Raw genomic sequence first — 25,637 nt, forward strand, 5'->3', positions numbered from 1 at the left:
GGAGAAATACGATGAAATCATCAGGATCGAAATCAACGTGGTGTTTTGGGGGAGTAGTGAAATGACTTTACTACTGGGTGAAATGGATGGTTTGAGCAAAAAAGGAGGGAGAAGCTGGTATGATGGTAAAGCAAAGCTGTTGTGTGAACCTGAGAATATAAGGATTCATTAGCATGTTATGGGGGGCATTAATTAATTCATCCTGAAAGTATTTATTGAGGGAATATTATGTTCCAAGCACAAATTAGACAAAACTTTTCCCCTTATGAAATTTATATTTAATGAGGGAAAATAGACACCCTCCAACAAAAAAAAAGCAAACAAATAAATGAACAAGTTTAGAGAGTGATTAGTGCCATGAAGAACATTAATCTGAATAAAATAGAGAGTGACAGGCTAGAGTAGTAATGACCTGAAATGGGGAGAGCGGAGAGTATTGGAGGCCGGGCACAGTGGCTCATGCCTGTAATCCTAGCACTTTGGGAGACTGAGGCTGGCAGATTGCTTGAGGTCAGTAGTTCAAAACCAGCCTGGCCAACATAGTGAAGGCTCATCTCTACTAAAATACAAAAGTTAGTTGGGTGTGGTGGCACACGCTTATAATCTCAGCTACTCAGGAGGCTGAGGCAGGAGGATCACTTGAACCCGAGAGGCAGTTGTAGTGAGTCGTAATGGCATGACTGTACTCCAGCCTGGGCGACAGAGTGAGACTCCATCTCAAATAAAAATTGGAAATTCTTAAGACTTGGAGATAGAGAAGAGAAAGGGAAGATGTATAGCTATCTAACCTAGGAAATTAAAGTTTGTAATGCCAGTCATGTAAGCTGGAAAGATGGAAAGTGAGAGAGCAGAAACGTTGAGGAGGGAGTAGAAAACTTGGTGTTCCCATAGCCCCCCTTGATGCATTGTCTATTAGCCCCCTGGTCACACCATTCCCAATTCCTTGAAGACGTTAGCCACTGACTCACTAACACTCTTTCCATTTTCTACATCATTATAATTACTAGTCACTCAATGTGTAAATACACACTCCCTTTAATACCTCCTCTCAATTCCTTGAACTTCTCATGATGGATACTACACTCTGCCATAGCTGCTCATTCCCATGGCTACACTTTTTATCTTTTAATTACTAATAATTACAATCTTCCACAATCTCAATTTCAAGCATCCCATTTTCCAACCACAGCCTAATATCTTGGTAGTTCAATCCCTTTGTTAACCCCTAATACAACAATTCCTTAAACCCACTAAGACCCTTAATTCATTGATTTTACCCATAGCTTCTCATATGCTCACTTCATTATATAGCTTAGATTCCATGGACAATGATTTTAATCATTTCCCTGCATGCACCTATAACTGTTGACTTTCTCTGGCTTCACTGTGCTCTCCTGACAAATCTCAACTATACTGATAATATGCAACTCCCCATATTTCATGCTTGCTTTCCAGCTGAATGTGGCTGGAGAAAAACACACAGGCAAATGTATGACTCTCAATTTAAATTTATAATTACTCAAGGAGGCCCTTAATGCTGCCCAGCAAATATAATTGTTTCTTTGTTATTTATTCTTCCGTAAGTGTACAAAAATATTTTATATTTTTCCCTCTCTCAAAGTTCTAACACCTCCTCCCCCATTCTTACACTCAACTTAGAGCCTTTCTTTCTACTTCACTGAAAAAACAGAAACCATCAAAAAAGAACTTCACAAATACTTGTTGTCCAGCACACCTACCCTCCCATCTGTACCGATACCCATGTATTTTGCCTTCTTTCCTGCAACTTGGATAAACTCTGTGTACCCTTGGCTCAGCCCATCGCTCACTGTGCCTTAGAATCTGCCTTCTCTTGCACATGCACAAATAATGCTCCTGAAAAAGCTCACATCTTTATTCTGCTATATCAAAATTTTCTTTCTATCAAAATCTTTCCTATCAGCATACAAACACATTGTAATTTCTCTCATCCTAAAAATACCCTTTTAAGCCATACTCCCTAGGAGCTCCTGTCCTATTCCTTTGATTTCCATTACAGCAAAACTTCTCAAGAAATGCCTGTAATCACTGTAGACACTCTCCAATCCTATTCTCTAGTTCTCTCATGACCCTCTAATTAGCTTTTGCACCTACCAGTCGAGTAAAACTGTTGATGCTAAGGTCACCAACGACTTCCACGTTGCTAAATCCATTAACCAATTAGCAGTCTTTGTCTTTACGGATCTCTCAGAATCATTTTACATGGCTCATTCTTCATTCTCCATTAAAACACTTCCTTTACTTGGCATTCAGTCCACCGCACTCTCCTGAGTTTTCCCTACCTCACAGTCTCTCCTCTTCAGTCTCTTTTGCTAGTATATTCTCATTTCCCAAGTAGGTAAACATTAGAGGGCCCTAGGGCTCAATCTTTGAAGCTCTTCTCTTCTTTATCTCCATTGACTCCCTTAATATTTGCACCCAAGCTTATGGTGCAAGCTTGTATCTCAAGTCCAGCCTTTTACCCAGAATTCTAGGCTCACATACTCTGCTGCCTGTTCAACATCTCCACTGTCTGTCTAATGAGCATCTCAATTTGACATAGCAGAAATGGAATTCCTTATTTTATCAAGCAAATATATACCTCCCCAATCTTGGTAAATAGCACTCCACCTTTAGGGTTGCTCAAATCAAAAATTTATTTCTCTCCCAGATCTTTATTTCTCCCACAAACCCCAACCATTGAACAAATCCTGCAGCTCTACCTTCAGAATAAATCTAAAATCTTACCAGTTCTCATCCTCATCACCACTACTACCCTGATCCAAGCAAATATCATTTCTTACCCAGATTATTGCAATAGCCTCCTAATTGTCTTCCCTGCTTTGGCCTTACCACTTATAGTCTATTCTCAAAATGATAGCCAGAATGATGCTTTGCAATATACGTAATGTAATTTCAGTCAGACCACATCACTACTCTGCTCAGAACTCTCTAATGGCTCAACATCTCACTTGGAAGAAAAGCTTTTGCAACAGTTCACAAGACCCTCCATATTAAGTTTCCCCATTAACTGTCCTCATTTGTACCTCCACCCTAGCTCACTCCCCTCAACCTTCATTGACTCCTTCCTAACCTCAAACTTACCAGGCATGATTTCACCTTTGCACTTGCTTTCCTGACTGCCTTAAATGTTTTCCTCAGATAAGGCTTGTTTGCTTATCATCTTCAGCTGTTTGCTCAATTTTCACTTCTAAGCAGGGACTTTCATAACCACTGTATTTAACATTTCACCCTCCACCCCCTTTGGTTCATAGCACCTATTGCCTTCAGACACAGTATATATTGTATTTACACATTTATTTCCTCTTGCTGTGGAATATAAGCCCCGTGATTGTAAAATTATTTTTGGTTTTGTTTGGCTTTTGTCTGTTCTGTGCTCTAAGAAATCCTCAGTGCCTAGTATAGAGCCTGGCACATATAGAGTGTTCGGTAAATATTCATTGTATGAAATGAAGGAAAGTATGAGTACTTCTTTCCCTGTGCTCAGAGGTGTTTTATTAAATGCAAAACATAATGTTGTGGCATGGGCTCCATGATTCTCCATGGCAAAATTTTCTTATTCCTCAAAATTAATTTTAAAAGTAAAAGTGCTTTATACAGGCTTATCCAGAATATTAGATACGCCACTATTTCTGTTCAGCCCCAAAGCAGCAACATCCAAAGCATTTATTAATGTTTTCTTCATTCAGTAAATGTTTATCAGGGAATATGGATGTTCTAGACACAGGTAGTGACATGTGCAAAGACGCAGAAACTTCAGAAAACATAGTACAATGTACTGTTGCAATATTACAAGTGACAGATAATGATGCCCTGAGCTAATGTGGTGCAGTGGGGATGAGAAAGGTAGAAATGCAAAAAACATTATGGAGTGAAAGGGTACTAGACTCGAGAAACCTGTTTAGTGGAGACACAAAATACTGTCTACCTTTATCAGGCTATAAAGTGGAAAGTGATTATAAAAGAGTTAGACAAGAATGAAACTTAAACATAGAGGACATGGACTGTAAAATTTCCTTTGTAAGGTATAAACTTAAAATCTCTTATTGTCAGAGTGACTATAAAATATTCAGTGTGTTGACTGGTGACCTTGGCAACTCATGTACAAGGTGTTCCCAGATCAGACCCTACTCTCATTCTTTTAACATTATGACTGACAGTTGAAATAGTTTGAGGTCCCAAATTTTCTGTCTAGTAATCTCACCCCTCCTGAAAGTAATTTTTTTTATTTTATGCAAAAATTGCTATATTAAGAAATCGAAAAATATATGTGTACTTTTAACAGGTAAAGGCCTAAAGAAAACTAGGCTTTTTAAATTTGTGAGTTTAATAAATTAATATTAGTTCAAAGCCAAATTAACTGTAAATATTGCTTTCTATGCAAAGCAAAGCCTCCTTTGGTTATTAGAATTATACATCTATATGCACTGGTGATTGTTTGAAGGGTAAGATAAAAAGCAGCCATGATTCCTAGGTATGGAACTTGGGCAGATGGGTGAATGGCAATACTATTAATATTTGCTGGCATAGGGAACATGGGAGGAAGAGAATGTTTGAAGGAAAGGACATGTTCAATTTAGGATGCTTTTGAAATATCTAATTGTAATTGTCTAGTAGTTCATTTGATATAGGGAGTTTTAGAGGTCAAGAGAAAAGTAATGGCTCATGATATAGGTTTGAAAGGTTTTTAAAACAGGGAGATATGAATGTCTAGTAGGCAAGGGACATGTTGGTCTGAAATATGTCTAATGAAGCATTATAAGATTCATCAAGGAACTTCAGTCACTTATGTGATAGTTTTCTAGACTGATTTCCTCCTAAATCCACTCACACTCATTCCCCATACCAACACACATCCTAGCTCCAGCCTTCCTTTAAAATGCTTATGACTTACCCTTTACATTGCAGGCATGCGTTGATTTCTGTAATAATTGTATGCTGGGCAAAATTATGTACTTGAGATCACATAGTCAGTTGACTCATTACTCTAAGAAACTATGAAATGAGTCCGTTTGCATTGTTAATATTGTCCCCCTAATTTATCTATTCTCTTTAAGTGTTCTTGTCAGATTTTTTTTATTGGGGGGGGTGTGCATCGTATTCAATTGTTATAATGTCAAATGATTGAGACATTGAAAGAGACTCCTGTTAAACAGTGAGAGGGAAGTCGTCTTTATTCTTTCTATTTCCATCTTTATTCTTTTTTTTTCCTTTGCTTTTTCATAGGGAAGGAAGCAGAGGTACTCAGAAATTAAATAATTCCCTAAAGGTCAGCCTCTCTGTAAGTCAGCCATCGTGCAGAAATTTAACTTTAAATTTTATCATTCTCTGAGATTTTTTGTTTTCTAGCATTGAATCATTTTAAAATGTTTCCTTACCATTTTCCTTTTGTCACCCCTATACCTCAGTAGGTTTACCTGTGTATGTTTTTATTTTAGAATAGCTTGTGTCTGTTCTGTCTGCCTGTACTTGAAATTGTCCTGACAGGCAGGCATTGAGTGATTTTATGTTGGTTTTATAGCAGTAGCTGTAATCTCTGTTGTCCCAATTTTTTAGAAAGTGCAGTTGTTTGGGACTTCTCTGTGCTCTGCCTCTTTATTGGCAGTCTCTCTTTCTTGTGTCTTACCTTTATCTCTCCAGAAAAGCTTCTGCAAAATGTGTCTTTCCCACCAATCACAATGCTGCACTCTTAGTATATGCAGTCTCTATGGTAACTGGGACACATGCCACAACACCAAGATTACTGGAGCAACCATCAGAGTGGGGAAATCAGTGCATGCCCTCCTCTGGCACCACAGAAGTTTCCCCATTGAAACTGGAATCAGGTACTTGTATTTTAAGGTGCAGGGCAAGGAAGGTGGCAGAGAAAATGCTGTAAGCCCAGTCTCTCTAAAGGCACATTATTGGGGTTTGATGGAATTCTTGAAGTTGATCTGATTTATCATGAATAAAGCTAGACTTGTGTACTGATCCTGACCAGACATGGATAAGCTGGTTGAACTTTAGGAGATTTTTTTTTTTTTTTTTTTTTTGCTGCAGATACATGACTAGTCCCTAAAGAAGAGAATTTTACTAAATTAGTATATATGCTTAGGTAAGCTCAGGGAAATGACCCATATACTGTAAAAATTATTCACTTGCCTTGTAGGGACAGACGTTTCCAGATGATTTCCCTAGCAATTGCATTGTAGACATAGGGAGGGCAGAGAGCAAAATTGGCTCTGTCTGAGCATGTCTTAGAGTGGGGGCAGTTCTATTAGGTCTTGAAGGGAATGAGGATGAAGCAATGAGGCTCTTCTGGTGTGCTTCCTTTAGGACTGAACTTTATTCTAAATATGCAGAGGATCTGATTGCCAGGTACAGCCCAATAGAAACAAAGGGCATAAAGCAGAGTTTTATAACCTTGGCCTGTTAACCTTTGGGGCCAGACAAATCTTTGTGGAACAGGGCTGTCCTATGCTCTGTAAGACGTTTAGCAGCATCCCTGGCACCTACTCTCTAAATGCCAGTAGGACATTCTGTGACAACGAAAAGTATAAATGTCCCCTTATAGGGGCAAAAAGTAGCCCCAGGTTGAGAACCACTAGCCTAAAGCAAAATGCACTTGGGTAAGAAAACAGAGTTGGAGAATCCCTTAAAAGGCCCAGAATATTCACTAGTTGATCATTCAGCAGGTATTTATTGAGCCCCTATTATCTTCCAGGCACTCTTCTATTATCAGGAATACCACTGTGAACAGAGTCATGATTCATGGAGCTTACCTTCTAGCAGATGTATGCCACATGTTCCTAACTAGCAGGTTCCCCATCCCTCCACACAGCATAACAGCAAAAGCTTCAAGCCAACTGAGGGCCAAGGAAAGAAAAACACAAGTTCTCATTTGAAGATTCTTTTTTCAGTTTATGAACCTCAAAATGGCTTTGATTTAAAAATGAAACTTGGCAAGTGATTAGTTCATATGTTTTAGTTTATAATATGTTTTAATCATTTTGGGTGTTTTCAAAACAAATGGTGAGATTAGGGGTTTTTTCTATTTTTGGCCCCTTTCCTCTGGAGAGTCCTTCTCTTGTGTTTAGTTCTTGGTGTTCTTGGTATATTTGAAGAATGCTTTTAAGTATTTGAAACGTGTGTACATGGTTGAGAGGGGATGAGGAAGAAGAAAGATAAAACTTTGTAACCCTGCTCAAACAAATACCCATACCGCAGCCCTAAAGCAGTGTCAAGGCACCACATCTTCAAGAAAGGCCCCTCAGAAACCCGTCCTGGGCCAATCCTCTGACCCAGGTGATCTTCTAACACCCTTTATATGTTCTTATGAGGATGTATAATAAAGAATGGACTGTGAGATTCATTGTTCAGATTTTTCCCCTTAGAATGTGAGCTCAGTGGGGATTAGTACCACGTTGGCTTTGTCCACAGTTCTGCTGTCTTCAGCATAGGGCCTGGTACACAGTAAGCGCTTAAGAAATATGTGTTGAATGACAGAAAAGCTGACAGAGAAACCCAGATTTTGGGTGTTTCCCCAAACACTAAGCCTGTGCACTGCCTGTGGACTAGCCTGCCTCCGGTATAAGACCTCATTGGGTTGCTCATTACTTCATAAACTGTGAAGTTATATGTTCACTATCTAGTTCCAAGCATTGTTTAAGAATTTAGAGGATAAAAGCCTGTGACTCTCAGTGTGGGGCACAGAGTAAATACTTGTTTAATGTATGTTTCCTTTACTGGAATTTAAGCTATATAAGGTGGAGAACTTGATCTGCCAATAATGTTATCCTCTGTGCCTAGAATGATGTCTAATACATAGTAGATATTCAACAAAAATTTGCTGAAAAAATAAATGGCAGGCATTTCATCTATTAATATATTTATTGATATATTGAGTCCTTTTTCATGACCAAAAAATGCAGTAACATGATTAAATTCTTAATCATTCATTCAGTACTCTAGAGCAGTGCCTGGCATATAGTAGGCACTCAATAAGTACTTGATGAGTGAAAGAACTGATTCCAATATACTGAAGTATTTTCTTTACTGAATATATTAGTTTTCTAGGGCTTTGTAACAAACTGCCACAAAATGAGTGGCTTAAACTACAAAAATTGTTTGTGTCACAGTTATAGAAACTAGATGTTCAAGATTAAAGTATCAGCAGGGTGGCTCCTTCTAAGGCTGTGAGAATCTGTTCCATGTCCTACCCAGATTCTGGTGGTTTCCTGGCAAACTTTGGTGTTCCTTGACTTGTAGGAGCAATAGCCCAATCCATGCCATCATTGTCACATGAGGTTCTCCCTGTGTGCATGTCTGTGTTTTAAGTTTCTTCTTTTTAAAGTACACTAGTCATTACAGGCCTACTCTACAGCATGACCTCATCTTAATCACGTCTTCAGTGACCCTAATCACAAATTATTCATATTCTAAAGAATCGGGGCCAGAATGTTAGCATACGAATTTTAAAGGAACATAATCAACCCATAATACTAAAATAATAGAGATCTTCTGGTAGTAGCATTTTGATGGATGACTTCCATTTGGAAAACATCAGCTTCTCAAAATAACATCAAGATTTATGATTCTGTATGGAAATTGATGTGGTGATATTAAATAGCATTTACTATGTTATCTCAAGACCTGTATGTTTATAGGGAGGACACATAAAGTCCAAAAGGCATGAATATATGTGGCATATATTCTTGAATGCTGAGTAGTGTGGTGTGACCAGAAAATGGCTTATGTGGGGAAGACTGCTGAGAGGTGCCAAAGGGATTGTATATAAAGCAAAGGGGCTTGGGGTTTGGGCTTTATGTTACAGGTCTCAGAGAACCAACATATTAAGGCGAAACTTATCGAGTGGTAAATTAGAATAACAAGGATGGATTTTATTGTATGTAAATTATCCCTCCATGAACCTGATCCTTAAAAGAAAGAAAACAGTGAGGTTGAAGAAAGGATTTTGGAGACTAGCAATTCAGAAGTTTTTGGTGACTTTGGCAAAAAAGAAAACATGGTTTAAATAAAAACAGCTAGAGAAACCAGATTGTAATGGGTGAGGAATAAATGGGAGCTTAGGAAGCTTGAAGGTGGCACAGAAGAGAGAAAGATAAGGTCTGCAAAAAATGGTTTGTTGTTTGTAATTTGATTATTGTTGTTATTGTTGTTACTTTAAATGAAGATAGCTAAAGCAAGTTGGCAGGCAGTAGGAAAATTGAGAATACAAAAGAAAGGAAAATTAACTGATATAATAAGATCATGGAGGAGGTCATCAGTGCTAGACAGAAGGATCTCTGAAATGTTACAGGTAGTTTCATTGGTAGAGGTGGAGTGATAGGAAGTGCCATTTGATGGCCTCTGTTTTCTCTATGTAAAAAGAGGCAAGGTTAATAACTGAGAGTGAAGGGTAGGGGACGGGTTATAACCAGTTAAATAGAGTGATGAGTGAAACTGGGGAGTGAAAAAGGAAACTGACTAGGAACAAATTTAAAAATTGCAAAGTAATTCTGAAACTTGAACTTATGCTGGAAACCACAATTCTGCAGGAGCATCAAGCTGTACAGTTTTGTGATTTTTCTCCAGCATGGCTCAGCAGCCTGGAAGCAGAGGAGAACACACATTTGGTTCATCTGAGCTCCAGATCTAGGTAGATAACAGCAGAGAACTGAGGATGAGGGAACTGATGAAGCTGATGGATATCTCTAAAATTAACAACCATGGGCATCCAGACTGGTAGAGAAGAAACTGGAAAATAATAGTCTGGGAGAAAAGAGTAAAAAACAAGAAAACCAAAGGGTCAGGGTGAGAAGGTAGAGTACTGTTTTCTGGAGCCATATGTGTCCCCGTAGAGAGCCCAGCCCCTACAATACAAGTCTTTTGCCACAGGTCTCAGAGAAACTTTAGAAAGTAGAATGAACACATAAGAGGGCATAAACTGGATTCAGGAACATATGCTGGTGGTCAGTGTTTCATTCCTAACTTGGCAGTAATTTAAGGCAGCTGTCATTGCCACCATTACCACAGAACAGTAATCCTTAGGGAAAGAACATAAGAGTGGAAGAAATACCTGTGCATGTAACAGTAGAATAAATAGGAACCTCCCATGGGGCAATGGCAATAAACTTGACAAGAGGCAAATTGGTTTTGTTTTTTTTTTTTTTTTTTGCCTTGGATTCAAAAAGCGTACTAATGTTTCCCTCAAGGCATGCTCTTTTACTTCTCTTAAGATTATTGATTTATTCTGTTAGAGAGTCTACAGTGGTGACATTCTTCTTTTGGCCCTCACTCTCCCCCTTTCTCCGTTTTCTCTTTCTCCTCGTTCCCTCCTATCTTCAGGCATTGAATATTGTCATATGTCTCACCAATCCTTCCCACCCCAGTGACCAAATGAAGTATTCCCATGACTTACTATTGGATTTTTTTTTAATCCCCAAGAAGAGCAGGCTAAAAGAAGTTAGTGCTTGGTTAGAAAACACTTTTAGGTACTTCGCAGATAACACTGTACCACTAATCCTTCATGCTCTATACATTTAGATGGACTTGGGTTTCCCTCTCTGGTATTCATAAGAAAAGCCCTGTTCCTATGGGCCCTGTCTTCATATGTCATCCTAGCAAAGTAACCAACCATGTTATTCACTGTGAGATACCATGCTCTAGTTATCCTTTACTTGCTTGAGTGGACTGAGATGAACATAATACACAAGGTTTAGCAGTTCCTAAATCCTATGGGAATTCCTAAGCTCCTTCTCTTGATGTTGTCAATGTATAAGTTCAAAAAAATAGCTTTGAGGGAATTTCAATAAACAACTCTAAATAAGTCCTCTTTTCTTTGCAAATATAAATCCTTTGTAAAAATTCCTTTTTTTTCCCTTTTGTTTTCTACTCCTGATTCTATTCTAGCTCTAACAATGCTAAAAACCAGCTGCTTTGGAGATTAATATGACCAGACAGACCATGAATTTTTTAAATCTCAAAAGTCCCAGTTTATCCTTCTTGGTAAATCAAATATATGTTATGTATACACACACATAGATGCATGCATACATACTTACACATACACATTTATGCAGTATGTTATCATGTCTTCTCTAAATTTTTTTTTTGTGTGTGTCTTGTGTCTGCTTAAATTCTTCCTAAATGCTTTTTTGTTATAAAGAGGTAGGAGGAAAAAAAAACTGAAGGAATGGAGGAGAAAAGAGTATGAGGTGATAGAAGATGGAAAGAGAAGGTACACTATGGAATAAGGGAAATCAATAGGGAGATTTAAAAAGTAGCAACCTTCTTTACCCTAGCTCTCTTAGACTGCTTTTAGGTTTGGTTTTGATATTTCTCTCACCTAATGCCCCAAAATGACCTCTTCCTAGTAACTTGTTTTACAAAAAAAATTCTTTTTACTGCCAGCAAATATCTCTTACCTGCCAAGCAGGTTGACATATCCTGCCCCAGCATCTAAACATCCTCTCCAGCCTGCCAAGCCCCTAACCACCTGACCCAGGGGACTCGGACCCATGGCCATTAGTTCTACACACCCCCTATGCCATGCCAGCTTGGAGAGTGTTAACGGCTGATGTAAGTGTGAAAGAACTTAAGCAATAATTTTACTTTATTAACATTCAAAATATAAATAGGTAAACAACATGTTGAATTCATTAAATTCTTCCTTCACTGTTTAGAAATATGAAAACTGCATTCTTAGAAAAGAGATTGATTGGTGTCACGTATGTATTTGTTCACTTCTGTTGATGCAAGATAATAAGAGTATTAACATAGAGGTGGGATAATGGTATTTATAATTTCATCACCACTGTTTATGTAAGATTAAAATGCCTGAAAAGTAACAGAGAGAACCTTTGCTGCTCTGTACATACATTAAATTCTCCCGTTTTTGTTTATAAAGCATATGAGGAGGAAAAACAAATTGAGAAAGAGTTAGTGTTCCTGATACCATGTCCACCAACATTTACCTAAGGTAGCCAGGTTCAGAAAATACCAAAATATCGTGGAGAAGGTACCTCCTTATAAGGGAATACAGGGACTGGAAACATGCACTTCGTTAACTGCTCTCTGATATTGAGATTACTTGAGTGAGATTATGGTCCTCTGTTCAATGCAGAAGTTGTTCTACCCCAGAGAGGAGTGAGTACTAAGTCTGGAAGACCAGTGACTTGTAGGTAACTTGCCTGTAACTTGAGATGTGTATCTTAGGGGCTGAGGTTTTATTACCTCATTCAAAAAGGAAAGAAAGAAAATGGTGCTTAAGATCAGATTGTAAGGACTAATTTCAAAAACTTAAATAATTCTGGACAGACTTTTATATTCTCATGGCTGTTCGAGAAAGAAAAGGTAGTTGGGAATGGAGAAGGGGTTTCTTATCTATGTAAAAATTAGCTGAGTTGATAATATAGGTCACAAAGGGTCAAGTCATTCATGTAAGGTTAATGGATGTTACAGGGCAAAAAATAAAAACAAATGAGGAATAAGAACTGGGGGTCATCATGAGCAGGTGGTTATATTTATAACTTGTCTAAAGTGGGCTAATAACCTGTCAGTGATAATAGAGACAGAAAGTCTCCAAAACATACATTAGAATGGAAGGTCCTTGAGGGCAGAAGTAGTGAATCAATAATAGGCTCTGAAAAACTGTCTGTTGAATTAATTAATGAATACATGGCTCCATTTGGGAAATACTTTGTATATTCTCCTTTGTCTTAACCAACCTCAAGGTAAGTTCAGAAACTTTATTAGGCTGTCATGAAAGAGTTGATATTTAACGAGGTCATAAAGCACTAATTTTTATTAATTAGTTCCTTTTAATCTCCATCCACATTCCTATTCTTGTCTACTCTCACAGGTAAGCATATTTTATTGTCAGTTGGACCCATTTTGCATGAAAATGTTAGGAGATGAAGTCAGAAAGGTAGTAAGGGACATACTGCATTGGCCTAACAGACCAGCATCTGTGAGCCTGAAAAAGTCTTAATGGCCAGGAGAGTCTTTGAAATCACAACAACAACCCTATTTTTTTTTTTCAGAATGACCAGATGAGACACTTTCAGCCAAAGGCTGGAGGCCTAGATATAAAAGCTTGATTTAGGCTATTTATTAACTGTGGTTTTCCGACCAGTATAAATAAAAATAAACTGTGCTTCACTGGACCTTTGTTTTTTGCCTATTGGGCCAGTTTTACCCATCAGTTTACCCCAGTTGGCAGCCTTACATAAGAGAAGCTTAGGGAGCAATAGCAAATGTGTTCTTCAGCACACTGAAGACCCTTATAGAACTTATCTGTAAGAGTCTCCAGTTTCAGAGTGTAGGATTTAAGACACTTCAAACAAAAATTTTAAATAGTAAATAGGTTTCCCTTGCAGTAACTGTTCACTGTACTAAGAATTACAGAATTCCTGTGTATTTAATGGTGTATGCACAACCGTTCACTTTGCAAAGGAAAGAGAGGTTAAAAGTTCACATAAGACATATATGATCTCTCACTGAGTCCTTCCATGGTGAACCAATTTGCTACATTTACTTGTGAGAATGAAAGAAATATCATGGTTTGCCTAAGATGGGATATTCAGAAGTCATTTTCTTCTCTGTTTATGTCTAAATCTTTACAACTCTGAAGAACTGAGGGAAATCACCTAGAATTTTTCTGTTTTTTTTGTTTTGTTTTGTTTTGTTTTTGAGACGGAGTTTCACTCTCATTACCCAGGCTGGAGTGCAATGGTGCAATCTCGGCTCATCGCGACCTCCGCCTCCTGGTTTCAAGCAATTCTTCTGCCTCAGCCTCCCGAGTAGCTGGGACTACAGGCGTGCACCACCACGCCCAGCTAATTTTTGTATTTTTAGTAGAGACGGGGTTTCACCATGTTGACCAGGATGGTCTCGATCTTTTGACTTCGTGATCCACCCGCCTTGGCCTCCCAAAGTGCTGTGATGATAGGTGTGAGCCACTGCACCCGGCCAGAATTTTTCAGGTCATTTACAGAAATGACGGATTTACAATATGGTGACTCTTTTGAAAGCTTCTAACAAGACCTAGAACTTGTCTGGCTCCATTTATCTGTCCAGGATGTATTTCTATGATTTATCCAATGAGATTCTTAGCAGAGCCTTACATTTACTGCATAAGATAATGATATTTCTTTTCTTTGCCATAGCAAAAAACACTCTATACTATACACATTATGTTAAAGGTTGATTTTTTTAAGCATGTGGACAGAGTCTGTAAAAGCTTTTTCAGTTTCATCTTGTTGACAAGCTGATTCCATTACATCACCCACCATCATCATGTTCACTTTTTTTCTTTTTTTTGAAAAGTTAGAGAACAGTGATGATCTTAGAGTTTTCAAGACATTACCTTTGGAAAAAGTAAATCTAGAAAAACATGAGTTTGTTCCTTGAAATAGGAAAAAAAGGGCCTTCTCTTGAAACTGTTCTAGATAGGGAAGGAGCTCTCAGTCTTTTACCCCCTGTAAAATGTGATGCTTTTTAAACATTCTGAGTATCGATCAAACTTCTCTACCTCAGTATTGATTATATATTATTTGCTATTTCAAATGGACACTGCAAGAAGTTGAACGAATGACATGAAAGAGATTCATTCAAGGATTTTTTTAATATTTTGCACCCTCAGATGAAATGCAATTAGATAATGTTTTAGGATCACACTGCTGTTTTGAATTAGGGCAGATATATCCCGGCTTCTCCCAACACCGTGCCGTCCTCAACGAGAGGAAAAAAAAATCATACGATCATGCTGCTGCTGGGTCATTTAAAGCATTGAGTGGATGTGTGAAATGAGAAAAAAAAAAAAAAAAGCTCAGTATGGGGTTAATTAGCTCTGTGGAGTTGTGGGTGGGTCACTTCCTCAGGACCCAATCATGCAGGAGGAACCATGCATGTGCAGACTGACAAAATTAAAAGAAAGCCCATGAACTTTCAGACTCTAGGACGAAAATTGATTGCCTTTGGAAACAAGAAAGGAACCCTTTCATGCAGTGAGTACTTTGGGCTTTACTGGTCAGAGACAAATGGACTTCCCTTGAAGTGTCTGCTATAGGCCACTGTCATACACTGAAAATGAAACCATGGTTTGAGAAAGACCTGGCAAATCTGGTCGTTTTAAAAATTTACCTCTGCTGACACTTTTTAAAATCACATCTTTCTCAGCTTATTTTAATGTGCCTTATTTTTGAGGTCTCATCTTGGAAACAACATAATTTCTTTGCCAAAGTATGGGGAATCCTTTATATTTTCATAATTGCGTTTCACGGTATTTCACAGACTGCTGCAGGTTCCCTGCCTGCTGAGATTCGTTCAGCCATGGTTTGGCCTGAAGGGTTCCCACTAGGTTGTTTACAATCTAATCCTTGAAGTAGGAGGTAAAGGAGCAGATAGAAAACATCCTCGATTCCTGGATCATTAATAGGTGAATATAAGAATTCAGATATTTACAAGGGGAAATCTCACAAGCTAGGATTTCTAGGGCAGTAAGATATTGTGAAAGGCTCCTTGAGCATACACTGACAAGGAGCCAGGAACCAGTGGAGATTATCCATGAGGAAAACACTGACAAATATGTTAATAAAATTTCACTGCAACCATGTGGGGTTTCTTATGTTTCTTCCTACATTACTCTGACTTTAGTAGTAACAGCACTTCATAGAGTCTACAGAGAGTCACCAAATGTTTATGACTTTTGAGAATAATAATGTGTGTGTGTATGTGTGTATAATGTATGCATTTATAGGTATATAACTTTATTTGAAGTAAAACTATAAGCACAATTGGCTTCTTGAGCTGGGGAAGCAAATGACCACTTTCAGCAGTATACTTGGAAAACTTGAAGCATCTGGGACAGAATTTGTCACCACCAACACACACACACACACACCGAACACTTTCGTTATTACCTGTGAAAAAAACCTGAATTTGGATCTTGTATCAACAGTTTAAAAAATGCAAATTCCCCTAAGTAGAGATATTAAAACAATTAAATGAATATATTTTTAGCAAACTGAGAGCAAGTTGTGGTTGGGGAGATGGAGAGCTAAGAGTATCCCCAAAGAAGCAGTTCCAGTCACATTTGTTTCTGTTTCTTCAACTGCCTGATGATAGGACTGTGGATGTGGAAATAAGTAGGACTAGAAGGTGGAGAAAGGAGGGAGTAAGTTTTGCAATTCTAACAACCCATGTTATCAGCTTATTGTGCCACAGCTTTTCAAAATTCAAGTTTCTGGTTAGTTTGACCCCTTTGCTGTTCTATTCATTCCCATCATTTGAAACAGCATAAGCAATGGCTACATGCCCCAACCATTATCCTAGTTAGGTTGTCAAAGTTAGCTTAATGCTGGCTTTATTTTCTGTAGTGATACAGAACAAAACGTTTCTTTTGAAAGGTCTTAGACCTCTATCCTCCCAACTCCTGATCACAGTAATAACCAACCTCAAGAAGTCATTAGTGAAGACTCGAACAATATCCTATAACAAATCGGCTATGAAGAAATTGATATAGTCTGTCTCTTTGATTCATGTTCTTATGGAAATAATGGGTTGCAAAGTAAAACTACATTTCTCTCTCTTTCTCAAATTTGGTTTTCTTTTCTTTTTATTTTTCTAAATCTTCTTTACAAGTTACATTGGGAATTAATATTTTGTTTTTGTTTTTCTTAACAAAGTTTGAATAATGCTCAAAGGCTTTAATAGCTAAAGTTCATCTTTAGAGATAGTTTTCTTCTATAATGTACTGCCAGTTTCTTATGTGTGGATATTTTTGACCTTCCTGATGCCTTTGCTATGGGCTGCCTGTTGATTGGTACATGTTAGTGCTTTGCTTATAAGAGTTGGGCAATAGTTCAGTGATCCAGTCCAAATCTGGGCCATAGATAGAATGGACTCATCTTCTATTTAAGAAATGTGGCAAACTGCTTTAAATGAATTTGGTTCAGACAAGGTCATTTGAACTGTTCATCTAACCCTGTGCTGTATGTAATGGACACTTCTGCTGAGCTCCAAAGCTACAAGGTAAATAGACAAAAAAAGCCAGTAACTTGCCACCCTGTTAGACTTTATCTTTGAGTCTGTTACTAGATTTACATTCTTAATCATATGGGGTACATTTTGGTCATTTAAAGTAATTGTTTATTGGTTCTCCTGTTGTTTTTGTAGATAGTTCTGGAAATAATAATAATAATGAATTCATATATTACTTTGTGGACTTTAAAAAAACTTTCTAATTGGAAATTGAGTTTATATGCCTATTGAATATCATGTTTATGAAATATTCAGCACATTCCTTAGACATGAAATAATTGTTAGACTGCTTTACTCTGGCTAATCACTATGTTAAAACTTTAGTAGATTCAAGTACATATTTCCCAATTTTATTTGTGTTATATGCACTTGGCAAATTGAATAAAAGATGTAAGCACCATATATTACTATTTTGAATTTAATAACTTACCAACTATCTGTATTGCTTATTTCTCTTTAAACTACAGAATGTATTTCTCAACTGTATTGTAATTCTGCATAATTTTTAGGGTTAACATTTTATAAAATTTTATAGAATCATACAGAGTTAAACAAGACTAAGAAAGTTATTGAATTCATTCTCCTGACTAGAGGCAGAGCTGCATTTATTCCATCTAAAATAGATGAAGATTTTTCCTATTTTAAGAGAGTCAGGAAGAAAGAAATTTCAGAACTACTCTTAGCAATCTATTTGATTATTTACCACTTGCATATTTAGGATGTTCATCTTTATGTCTTAAATTTTTCACTGTATAGTTTAATGTCATTTTGTCCTAGGACAAAAATGCTGATCATTATTGTCTTTGTAAAAACTTTTCTTATAGTAAAAAACTATAAAGACACACAGCTCTTTCTTCCCTAAGCTAAATTATCTCAGTTTTTTAAATATTTACTTTTGCTTTTATAGCTCTTTCTATACCTGAGTGGCAAAGGGGACTATTTTTAAAAGTTCTGTCATATATGATGCCTCTTAGAGAGGCACTGCATATTTTAATTTCACTGTGCTGATGTGGAAATAGCCACAACTTTTTCATTATATGCTGATGGACAGGGCATTTGTGTTCATTTAACCTTGAGGTTTATCCTTGTTCCCAAAAAAGTAAGTGACTCATAGCATTGACTAGACTCAAGAATAAAGAGCATCAGTTTTCCTAATCTTAAAGCTCTTCTTGCCCCCACTCCTAAAATGCACTAAAATTAACTTTTCCTTGACCTCTCTCTGGTGCTATTTATTTAATGATTTAACAACTTTCTTCTGTCATCTCTGTCTCCTAAAATAGATGGCCAGCATTTATTCAACAAACATTGGAGTGTCATGCTGTGTTTCACACACCATGCTAGGCTTGGGAGATTCAAGTGTGAACTGTTAGCTGACTCAGGGATATAGATGTCCCAGGCATGTTCAGGGAGGAGCAAATAGGCTATCACCACATATAAAGAAACAGCAGTGGGAAATTTTTTCTTAAAACTAGAGAGGTAGACCAGGGCCAGATTGTGAAAGGTCTTGAATGCTCTTAAGCAAATTGTTGGTAGTGACAAGGACCAAAGTAACATTTTTCAATCTAAATTACAAAAAGCTCTTTCCAAGTCTTTCACATACAGACTGTGCCCATATTGTCCCATATCTAGAAAATCATCGGGTAGAAGTACCTGCTTAATTTATATCTTTTGATGTAAGTTTAGTGTCATGATTTTTCCCTTTATATTGTTTTTTTAGCCAGTTGAGGAACCATTTGAATAAAGACAGCCTCTGTTCACACTGATCTGGATATATCTCCCTTCCTCCTGCTCTACTCATTTTTCCAAAGCCCTTTTACCACTAACGTGTTACTTTCTGTGTTTCTATTCCAAGGTGTCCCAGGATGAGTTTGCCCCGTAAGAGGCATAGCATTATTGTACCAAATGGCATTAATGGTAGGCTCTGAGCAGCATGATGTCCAAGTCCATCTAAATGCTTAGACCACTTGATAGCAGTGCCAGACTTTTTCAGCATCCCTTAAAGGAGATCAATTTACTATAGGTCAAAGGTCCTAGTACATTAATCCATTTGGAATTTATAGAGCTACAGTTTCAAGAGTTTAAGATATAGAAGAGAAAGTTGTTTGGAATCAGATTGTAAAGGGTTCCTGAATGTCATCATGCTAAAGAATTGCAGCTATTTTAGCAGCAATGAAAAACCATCTTAAATGTATTAAACAAATTCAGCCCTTGCCACCCCTCCTGGCACTACTGCTTTCATTTCATTCTAGTCTCTCAGAACCTGTCCCCATAAGAATCAAGAAGGATCATGGAGACTCACATGGGGTGCGACAGAGTGTTACATGATGTCTTGGGATTGTCTCAGGCTCAGAAGCAGTCCCAAACCTAATTGCTGAACTTTAAAATCTTCTGTCTTTATTGATTATGACCTTATTTCATCATTGAAATTTTTGAAGGCAGGCCAGTTTTTAGAATTGTTATTATAGCATCTTAAGGAAAAAAAAGACCTCATTATCATTCTCTTATTGTTCTTCTTGAGATAGATCCAAAATAATATGGTTTTGGAAAGCAGACCCCAAGATATGTATGACCATTTATGGCATTTATAATTTTCTTCTTCCTAACAAAAGGAATGAAAATACAAGACTCTGGCCTGCAGGAAACCCAAAAGTACCTAGACAGTGATTGCACCAGTTCTGTATGCACATATGAATACCCTTGCATCTGGCTTTATCTTGCAAACCTTTTGCCAAATAGAAAATAGAAATTAAAAACTCCCAAATTCAGGATGCATGAAATGTCATTAAATCTAGTACAAATTTTTTTAATCTGTCAGATAAAGGAAATCATGTATCCAAAGTAAAGATGGAATATCAGTTGACAGGCACTTAATTTTGAGAGACATATACATCTAAAAATCTAATACTGCCTCATCCTTTGAAAACACTTGAAACCAGAAAGGTATTAGGAAAATCAATAAGGTAAAAATCATCATCCTACTATTTGAAATGACTCCCACATAAGAATTAATTAACACAATACTTCTAGAACCTTAAAGGGATGTTAAAACATTATCTCTACCTATAGAAAACAAACATATAAACCCATCTAACTTTTAGACGAGTAAAGAAAAAAAATTGGAAATATTAAGATTGGAAATAAGAGGTCATTTCTGTCCTGTTGTCACGCCATTTACCCTTTTCAGCTAGAAGGATAACTGCTGAACTTTGCTTCATCCGAATTCCTCAGCTTTATCATCAATGCAGTGACACATTCTAATTTTCTGACTCATTTCTGATGAATAATCTCTCCCTTTTCTATTCACAATGCTGAAAGTAACCAATTTTGGTGTGAGTTATGATTACTTATTTTCCTTTTTTTATTGCACTATTACTGTTTTCTCTCAGCAGAATTTGTCTAACTCTTTATCTCCCAGTGTGAATCCCACATTCAGAAAAGCCCGTGGACAGTAACACTGCCTAGGCTTAAAGTTAATCAAGAAAAGTGAGAGTCTGACGACCCAGATTCTGTTTTTAATCCAGCCAGATAGCTCAGCTGGCAAGTGGTAGCTTCCTTGCCATAAAATGGGTATAATAATAGCTTTCCCTTACCACCGTGGAATATTTAGAATGCAGATCAAGCCAAACCTGTCTCCTTCCAAAGGGAATCTTAAACTATCCTGTGTAATCCTGAATGAGCCCAGATTCAAGGGGAAGCATAAAGTGGAAAACACCTAAAGGTAGTGTAATTTAGTAGTTTGGAGTGGTACACACTTATCCAGATGCTGGCAGCTATGTGTTCTGAGCTAAGTTTCCTAATTTCTGAAATTTCCCTTTTTTTCGCTAGTAAATTGGAAGTAACAGTATTTTCTCTTGTAGTGGTGATTAAATGATATACTGTTAACAACACCTCTCAAACTCTTCCACTTGGATGATCTTCAAATGAGAGTGAGTGTCCCAATGCTAAGGGCATCTGCCAGGACATTGCTTGAAGCAGTCTGCCACAAACAAGACTTTTCAGTGAAGTCACAGGTGTCATCCAAAAAATATATACAAATTTTGCTTTCTACAGCCCCTCATATATTCTTGTTTGGTTCACTCAACCGAAGTTCCATGAGGACAAGAACAGTATCTGTCTTCTTTCTCCTATAACATCCAAGAAATAGTTATTTGATAGATGAATATGTGTGCAAATAAGAGTTTAAATTACTTGCCCACAAGAAATACTGACTCTCCAGGAAGAGAGCCCTGAATTTATTATTTATTTTGTGGCTTTTTTTTTTTTTTTTTTTGAGACCGAGTTTCGCTCTTGTTACCCAGGCTGGAGTGCAATGGATCGATCTCGGCTCACCACAATCTCCGCCTCCTGGGTTCAGGCAATTCTCCTGCCTCAGCCTCCCGAGCAGCTGGGATTACAGGCACGCACCACCGTGCCCAGCTAATTTTTTGTAATTTTAGTAGAGACGGGGTTTCACCATGTTGACCAAGATGGTCTCGATCTGTTGACCTCGTGATCCACCTGCCTCGGCCTCCCAAAGTGCTGGGATTACAGGCTTGAGCCACCACGCCCGGCCTATTTTGTGGCTTTTTCTACTCCTGTTATGCTGCTCACATTCCTGGGTATGCTCATATACAAATTCAAGAAGCATTTATTTATCAAGGCACCCAATGGACTCGGTAAACAGTGAATGTTATTATCATTATAATCTGCCTTCTCACTCCTCCTCTACTCCATTGTTGCTAAGGCTTTGTGGACTTTTTTAAAAAAGAAATTAGAGAGGACTAGGAAGGTAGGAGTCTGGCAGGCTTTCAAAGAAGCGTGTGTGGCTCTAACCACATACCCTTACCCACTTAGAACTCTTTTTTTTATACATTTTCTTTACTCCTGGCTTTAGTTTATAGCGTTTTATTAAAACTTTCTAGAGGTGAGGAGCTATGGGATTGAAAAAGGGTTTTCTCCCCTCTCTGCCTAGGCCATGGGTTTCTAACCTGGGATTCATGAATACCCTTCATGGAGTCTAGGAATTCCTTGAAACTTGGAGTTTTTGAGGAGTTTTCTGGAGCAAGAGATTCTCATAGGGATCTGTGTCACTTCAAAATGTTGAAATCACTGATGTACAACTTAATGTGAACTACACTAGAATTGACTTTACAGTTACAATTAATATTTTTTTATTCCTTGGAGATTGACACTATATAATAATTTCCACTCAGAAATTATATAATGAAGATTAAACTTCACTAGTCACCCCTTGTCATTCCCCTCTCTCTGCTCATCCCCCACCTTCCACAATGATTTACTTGGCTTTACAGTCTAATGTCCTGAATTGCTTGGGCTTTACAGTTTTTTACTCTTTACTAGATATTTATGCTTTGAACCAAGTGTGCTTAATGCAAATGTTTATAATCCTCTGTGAAAGTATTATAGATAATTCTTTGCATTTCAGATAAAAACAGTTTATAGACATATAAGGTGAAGATCACTTAAGTGGAAAGAACATGTATCAATGAAATAACAATTTGAATTGAGCAAATGTAAATCTATGTAGATTAATACATATTCTCAGAATTACATAGCAGATTATAATTCTATCAAGAAGTAGGGGTCTTTTGATGCCTATGAACATTTATGAATTATATAAGAACTCTGAGATTAAGTTTTTAGCCATAGTATTAAGTTTGGGATCAATATCATTTTTATTAACATGTAAGTACAACAATTATATCCAAAAAAAACTTCCATTTAACTTAGATTTAATTTGTTTTAGACTGTAATATACACACTGTGATTTTTGTTTCCATTTCGGATTCCTATCATTGACAACCAGCCTGTGTGTCATTTGACATCCAGGAAAGATCGTTTTTCATTGCAGACCTTGGATATATTAGTCAATTTTGGTACAATGTATACTGATACCTTTTGATCACATCGAAAATTTAATCTTGACTAATTTTATGAATAAATGCTCCTTGAAATTTAGAAAAGAAAGAGCTTAGATATAGGAACATAAACACTAGGTATATTTTTAAAAGAACATAATATTCTTGAGAATTATTGGGTTTATAACATGCAATAGAAAAATAATCATTGAACATATTTAATGGAACACTGTGAATAATATTTTCTTCTTCTCCCTAAAGCTTAAGAAAGACAGTAAGTTTGAAAAAGGAAGAGGAAAAGAAAGAGAGAGAGAAAGGAAGGAAGGGAGGAAGGGAGGAAGGGAGGGAGGGAGGAAGGGAGGAAGGAAGGAAGGAAGGAAGGAAGGAAGGAAGGAAGGAAGGAAGGAAGGAAGGAAGGAAGGGAGAGAGAAACATAGGAAAGGAGGGAAGGAAGATGGGAGAGAGGGAGGGAAGAAAATGGCAAGAAAACATGCCCCAGTGCCGTAGTCTAATATCCCGGCTTGTAGAGAAGACAAGAATATAGCCAAACTTAGAGCTTTAAAGTCTTTGAAGACTAGTCAGTCTTTTTTATATATATTTCAAATTTGTATGTACTTTCAATGAATCATACATAATCTAATTACCTTGCTTAAAATTTTCATTAAACTCATCAATTTTGTGAAACAATTTGAAAAGCATTGGAGATCTCCAACCTCTCTGTATTAGCATGCATAATGATCAAGGCTGGAGCTTTTTAGCTTAACTTGTCTTGTCACCATCCTTCACACCTGCATGTACTTGAGCGAGATTTCACTTGACCACGAAGGGAAATCATTTCTTTGAAGAAATCGCTACAATAGTGCCATTGTCCCAAAAACTTTCCAGGAAGGGAGATGTCTTTAAGTGCTGGATTTCTGCTTTAGCCTTTTCAGTGCAAAGTTACTTAATCAGGTCCTTCTACTTGATCTCCTTTAGTAAAGTTTGTTATGCATATTTTGGAGGCCTTATGTGAAGTCGTTAAAATAGAGACAAGATTCAGTCAGCCTATATTAAATCCTTGATACGTTTTAGTGAGCTCGAGGTAGGAGGACCTGCTTTGTTTTTGCTGTATCTTTGTTTGGTTTATTAATTTCTTATGGATCTCCTACTACTTCGGTTTCATTCTTCTAAGAGAAGCTATCAGAACAATGATGGGGCTGGGCATGGTGGCTCACGCACGCCTGTAATTTCAACAGGTGTGAGAGGCCAAGGCGGGCGGATCACCTGAGTTCAGGAGTTGGAGACCAGCCTGGCCAATATGGCAAAACCCCATTTCTACTAAAAGTACAATAATTAGCTGGGCATGGTGGTGCGCACTCGTAGTCCCAGCTACCTGGGAGGCTGAAGCAGGAGAATCACTTAAACCCGGAGGTGGAGGTTGCAATGAGCCAAGATTGTGCCACTGAACTCCAGCCTGGGTAACAGAGGGAGAGTCCATCTCAAACACACACACACACACACACACACACACACACACACACACAATGATGGGCAGACCAGTCCTATAGTAGTTTTTTGGCATGTAATTTTTTTTTTTTTTTGAGACAGTCTTGCTCTTATCACCCAGACTGGAGTGCAGTGGCACTATCTGGGATCACTGCAACCTCCGCCTCCTGGGTTCAAGGTATTCTCCTGCTTGAGCCTCCTGAGTAGCTGGGAGTACAGGTGCCCACCACCACGCCCAGCTAATTTTTGTAGTTTTAGTAGAGAGATGGTTTCACCATCTTGGCCAGGCTGGTCTCAAACTCCTGACCTCAAGTGATCCATCTGCCTCGGCCTACCTAAGTGCTGGGATTACAGGCATGAGCCATGGCACCCAGTGTGGCTTGTGATTTAAAGAGTGAAATATCAGATTTTAAACACAGAACAAGAAAACTGTTAGGGTCAACTCCCCCGAAATTTGAAATTTTCATCATTAGAGATATGTTTGGTGGGACTGAAGCTTTGTTTAAAATCACTTTATCATATTATTTTCCACCATAGAGGGGACATTCTAGGCTGGTGAGAAGGAGCAGAGGAAGTTTTAGAAGGCAAGCCCAGGGCAAACATAACTTGAGTTCTTAGCAACACAAGAATGTATTGAATTTGTTCAGAGGAACTTCTGAACATTAAACATACTAAATATACCTTAGAAGGGACAAAGTTTATCAGGGTTTGACTCCTCTTTGTCAAAATTAGCTAAAATTGGTCATGTACTATATGGTAAAGTTTTTACCTATTCCAGTCAGTGCTGCCCAATGGAAATTTTGACAATAATAGAAACATTTTATATCTATGCTATTCAGTAAGGCAGTCACCAGCACATGTGGGTATTGAACACTTGAAATGCAGCTGGCAAGCTGAGGAACTAAACGTTTACCTTTTTATTAAATGTTAAATAATTTAAATCTAAATAGACAAATGTGGCTAGTGGCTATTGAGTATTAAATGGTAGCACAACTCTACCCAATCCCATGATACAAATCAGAATGAAATTGACAAAGAAAGGTCTTGCACTCCTTGTGCTGGGAAGTACTGTGTTGGTCATCATAGCAGGGGGTCACACCTTAGAAAATTTTTGTGAAGCCAGATCTTTACTTTGAGGCTAGAAGTGACAAAATAGGCTCCTCTAGGAACAACCAGTCTCATCTTTACCTAGATTTGCTTTCTTTCTTCCCACCATATCGTTTGGTTTGTTTT

The 25,637-nt window shown here is 37.7% G+C and overlaps 2 protein-coding genes across 83 annotated transcripts in view; one reads left to right on the forward strand and one right to left on the reverse strand.

Annotated features, from left to right (window-relative positions):
* ZBTB20 (zinc finger and BTB domain containing 20) overlaps positions 1 to 25,637 on the forward strand; it is an 829,160-nt gene that overhangs the window by 616,723 nt on the left and 186,800 nt on the right. The gene's annotated exons all lie outside the window — the stretch shown is intronic.
* LOC128929807 (protein fantom-like) overlaps positions 1 to 25,637 on the reverse strand; it is a 109,723-nt gene that overhangs the window by 65,034 nt on the left and 19,052 nt on the right. The gene's annotated exons all lie outside the window — the stretch shown is intronic.

Source organism: Callithrix jacchus, chromosome 15 (genome assembly GCF_049354715.1).
Source record: "Callithrix jacchus isolate 240 chromosome 15, calJac240_pri, whole genome shotgun sequence".
Classification (NCBI taxonomy): domain Eukaryota; kingdom Metazoa; phylum Chordata; class Mammalia; order Primates; family Cebidae; genus Callithrix; species Callithrix jacchus.